The 5,227-nt window shown below is 38.2% G+C and overlaps 1 long non-coding RNA gene across 1 annotated transcript in view; it reads left to right on the top strand.

Moving 5' to 3' along the window:
* The first annotated feature begins 226 nt into the window (after nucleotides 1-226).
* The window catches only part of LOC102996284 (uncharacterized), a 28,770-nt gene continuing 23,769 nt past the window's right edge, over nucleotides 227-5,227 (top strand). Inside the window, exon 1 of the long non-coding RNA XR_008617739.1 lies at nucleotides 227-423. This is a non-coding gene — a long non-coding RNA (uncharacterized lncRNA). The remainder of the gene's footprint in view (nucleotides 424-5,227) is intronic.

The raw sequence follows: 5,227 nt of genomic DNA, 5'->3' as shown, positions 1-5,227 counted from the left end.
ATCATCCCTTAGTCTTATTTACTGTGGGCAAGTGGCTCCCATGGATTGCTCCCTCCACATCATCGGTGGGAAACGTCTGCAGCTGTGGCAGCATAGGTGGCATCTCTGAACCTAAATAGCTTCAGTTTGGTGCTCCTCCTCCAAGTAATTTTTCTTCTTTCCAGACTTTTTTCTTTTCTTTTTCTTTTCCTTTATTTGGTGTTCTTCCTCTATAATAAAAAAGAATTTAGAAAAAAGGATTGGGAATTAACAATTTGGAAGAGCAGAAATTAACTTTGGTCATGAAAGGACTTGGATACTCACTAACACAGCTTTTCCTGTTGGCTAGGGAAAGGAATGGCACCTAGGGAAAGAGGACAAGGCAAAGAGAAAGCAGAAACCTGCCCGCTGAGAAGAGCTTGCTGAGCACTCGTTTCTACCCAGGTGATGTTTCCGTTCAATACCACAAAGGCTCATAATGTCCTTTGTAAGACGTGAATTGCCTCTCAGCTATACGAGCATTTAGATTGCTGTTAAAATTAACTGCATGTATGTGCACTGCCATGCGTAAAACAGATAGCTAGTGGGAATCTGCTGTATAGCACAGGGAGATCAGCTCGGTGCTCTGGGGTGACCTAGATGGGTGGGATGGGGGGGAGTGGGTGAGAGGGAGGTCCAAGAGGGAGGGGGTACATGTATACATATAGCTGATGCTGTTCGTTGTACAGCACAGACTAACCCAACATTGCAAAGCAACTATACCCCAATAAAAAATAAATAAATAAATAAAAATCTTAAAAATTAAATTAAATTAACTGCATGTGAGAAACACGTCATCTATGGGACAGAGGAGGCTGTAGCGGGCTGGGTGCTTAAGACAATTGGTGATAGACCCTGGGAGCCCACTGTACTCTGACCCCTGAGTCTGGGGGTCATTGTCATTTGGTCTGGTGGCCAGTCTCAGATTTTTGGGGGGGGTCCTTGGAGCTAGTGTATGAACTATCAAGATATCATTTCTTTAGACATTAGTTAACATTTCTTGGGAGAAATAAGTTAAATACAATTTAGATATAATTATGACTGTCCTCCAGAGACTCAAGAAGTCTAGGCTAAACTTAGGGAATAGCTAAGAGAACCAGTGAAGAAATAGAGAAGACCATTAAACCAAAAGAGCTAGATTTTCTTTATTCTTTGCCATGAACTAGTAGTATGATCTCTGATAAATCGTTTTATTTCTCTGGTGCTGTTTTCTAAATTTTTTAATGAGTTGTATTGGGAAAGCTTTAAAGTACCTTATGGCTTTGAAATTCTACTTCTGTCAAACTTGATCACTCGTACTGTCCATGTTTATTATTTAGGGCAGATGGGAATTAGCATCATTAATCACTCCTTCCTTCCTTCCTTCCTTCCTTCCTTCAGCAGCTACTAAGTGCCCCACCACCCCATGCCTCAGGCTCTGTTCTAGATACCTCGGATACATCAGTCAATAAAACTGACAAGGACCCCTGCCTCCTTCTCCCCATATCCCCTCTAAGATCACATTCTTGCAGACAGAGAGAGACAAAATAACAATAAAAAATAATAAGAAAATGTAGGCTATATTGGCAAGTGCTACATACAAAAATAATAGAACTTGGCCAAAAGGATCTGTAGCAGTGAAGTGAGAAGACTGAAAATAGATGTGGTAGTGAGGGTAAACCTTATCGGGAAGGTGACATGGAGAAAATACTTGAGGAGGGTGAAGGACGGAACCTTGTGGACATCAGCTGTCGGAGCGATCCAGGCAGAGAGAGTGGCCAGCGGAAGAGCCCTGAGGCAGGAGCAAGCCTGTGTGTTATGGAAACAGCCAGGATGGCAGTGTAGTCAGAGGGTTCTGGGGGAGAGACATAGGACTGGAGATCAAAGGCTGGTGGGTGGGGGACACGTGGCTCTGTGGGCCATCGGAGGCATTTGGGCTCTTACTCTGAATGACCTAGGAATCCAGGATGAGCTTTTGAGCCAAGGAAGGATGTCATCAGTTACTGCTGTACTCTCAGTGAGAGATGATGATGGCTTGGACCCAGGTGGTGGGAGTGGGGGCTTCATAAGATGGGACCAGATTTGGGCTGTATTTTATTTTAAATCTAGCGCCAACAGGCTTTACTGGCCGCGTGGATATGGGGGAAAGAGAGACGTGCCTTGAGCCCCTGGAAGGATGGAGTTGCCAGCAACCTGGAAGGGAAGGTGACCAGTAGAAGAGGGTTTGAGATCAATATCAGGAGTCAGGCTTTGAAGTAGAGACGCTGAGCATAAAAGAGGCCAGTAAATATAAGTAGCAGACTTAAATAAACAATAGTATAGCTATACAGTATAATGCCATGCAGTCACCAAAAGAGATAAAGTAGAAGCCTGTGCAGGAAATATTTCCACAGTCTTCAGCGTAAAAAAGCAAGGTATAGTACCATGAATTTAGCACAATCATATTTTTGTTAAAAAAACAACAAAAATTAAAATAAATAGATAAATAAATACAGAGATGAAGAGAAAGGGTATATATATATATATATATATATATATATATATATATTTAAGTCTGGAATAAACAGAATGAACTATAGCTTCTTAACATAATAAGCTCTAAAGAGTGAAACAGGAAAAGGGGAACTTTCATTTCTTACTTCATGTATTTTGCAATGAGAAAACAAAATACAAATAAATCTCTATTTCTACAATGCAAGTTCTAAATTCAGTTACCTAATTGTCCAAAATTTAATTGCTACTGGAGGCCATGTGGTATCATGACTTCGAATTAGAAAGATCTAGGTTCAAATCACAGATTGGCTTTCTGACTCCTCAGATAAATGCTTAATCTCACTAAGCCTCCAATTTTTCATCTATAAAAAGGGTTAATAATATCTACCTCACAGGGTTGTTGAGAAGAGCAAATGCTTAATAAGTAAATTAAGATTATATTTTAATCAACTTTATATACCTATGCCTTGGCATAATATAAGCAATCAATAATTAATTATTAATTATAAACAGTTAATAACGCATCTGATAACCATTTACTGACTGATTGAACTTGCTAGGGCTGTATTATTATGTCCTTCCTTACTTCTTTCCTTTCTCTCTCTCTCTCTCTCTCTCTCTCAATTTTTTTCCCCCAAAGTCCATTAAATATGTTCCTTCTCCTAGAGGTGAAGTTACACCTTTGCAGTGCACTAAAGATTTAGAAAAGTAGGAGCCCACACTATGCTAAAGATTGAGGTGACTTGGCGAATATAAATTCTCCTTCCTTTAGTTTTCCACCGCAGAGCACGTTTTACTCTAATCATTGTGCAGATGAATGAGATGAGATATGTAGAAGAATTTCATGATCTTTGCTGGATATTTTTTTAATTGTGATAAAACACACACACATTAACATAAAACTAACCATTTTAAATACACAGTTCAGTAGTGTTCAGTATATTCACATTGTTGTGAAACAGATCTCTGGGAGTTTTTCATCTTGAAAAACTGAAACTCAATACCCCTTAAAAAACAACAATTCCCATCTTCCCCTTAATCCGAGTCTCTGGTAACCACTTTTCTACTTTATGTTTCTTTGCATTTTATTATTTTAGATACCTTCTATAGGGGGAATCATACAGTATTTGTCTTTTTGTCACTGTCTTATTTCAGTTTACATAATATCCTCAAAGTTCATCTATATTGAGCACGTGAGAGGATTTCTTTCCTTTTTAAAGTTGAATAATATTCCATTGTATGTATATACCACATTGTGTTTATCCATTCATCCACTGATGGACACTTGGGTTGCTTCTACCTCCTGATTATTGTGAATAATTCTGCTATGAATATGGGTGTGCAAATGTTTCTTGAGATCCTACTTTCAATTCTTTTCAATATATAACCAGAAATGGGATTGCTGGATCATATGGTAGTTCTATTTTTAATTTTTTGAGAAATCTCCATACTGTTTTCCATAGTGGCTGCACCATTTAACATTCCCACCAACAGTGTACAAGGATTTCAATTTCTCTGTGTCCTCATTAACTCTTGCTATTTTCTGTTTTGTTTTTTTTTTAAATAGTAACCATCCTAATGGGTGTGAGGTAACATCTCATTATGGTTCTGATTTGCATTTCTCTGATGACTAGTGATGGTGAACATATTTTCACATGCTTATTGGCCATTTATATTTCTTCTTTGGCAAAATGTCTATTCAAGTCCTTTGCCCCTTTTTAAATTGGGTTATTTAATTTTTTGTCATTGAGCTGTAGAAGTTCTTTTTATATTCTGAATCTTAACCCCTTATCAAATACATGATTTGTAAATATTTTCTCCCATTTCATAGATTGCCTTTTCACTTCATTGATTGTATCCTTTGATACATAAAAGAGGTAAAGTTTTATGTAGTCTCATTTGTCTATTTTTTTTTAACATCTTTATTGGAGTATAATTGCTTTACAATGGTGTGTTAGTTGCTGCTGTATAACAAAGTGAATCAGCTATGCATATACATATATCCCCATATCTCCTCCCTCTTTTTGTTTTTACTGTCTGTACATTTGGTGTCATGCAAGAAATCATTGCCAAGTCCAATGTCATGATGCATTTCCCCTATGTTTCCTTTTCGGAGTTTTGTAGTTTTGGGCCTTACATTTAGGTCTTTGATCTATTTTGAGTTATTTTTTTGTATATGGTGTGTTATGGACAAAATGTTTGTGTCCCTCCAAATTCATATGTTGAAACCCTAACCCTTAGTATAGTTGTTTTTGGAGATGGGGCCCCTAAAAAGGTAATTAAGGTTAAATAAAGTTATAAAGGGGGGGCCAATCCAATAGGATTAGTGTCCTTATAAGAAGGGACACCAGAGAGCTCATTTTCTTTCTCTGAAAACACAAAGAAGAGGTTAGTGAGCGCAAAGCAAGATAGCAGCTACCTACAGGCCAAGTGCAGAGGCCATAGAACTGTTCTTTTTCAAAATTGTTTTGCCTATTTGGGGTCCCTGAGATTCCATGTGAATTTTAGGATAAATTTTTCTATTTCTGAAAAAAAAAAGTCACTGAATTTTAACAGGAATGTGTTGAATCTATAGATGGCTTTGGGTAGTTTTTGTATAGATCCAAGTGGTCTTCCTTAGTCACAATTCAGATGATGAATTTACCAATTAAAAATGCTAAGTAAAGGGCTTCCCTGGTGGCGCAGTGGTTGAGAATCCGCCTGCTGATGCAGGGGACCCGGGTTCGTGCCCCGGTCC

This window comes from Physeter macrocephalus, chromosome 7, assembly GCF_002837175.3.
Source record: "Physeter macrocephalus isolate SW-GA chromosome 7, ASM283717v5, whole genome shotgun sequence".
In the NCBI taxonomy this organism is placed as follows: Eukaryota; Metazoa; Chordata; class Mammalia; order Artiodactyla; family Physeteridae; genus Physeter; species Physeter macrocephalus.
The sequence above is the reverse complement of the archived record's forward strand: the minus strand, read 5'-3'. Positions and strand labels throughout refer to the sequence as shown.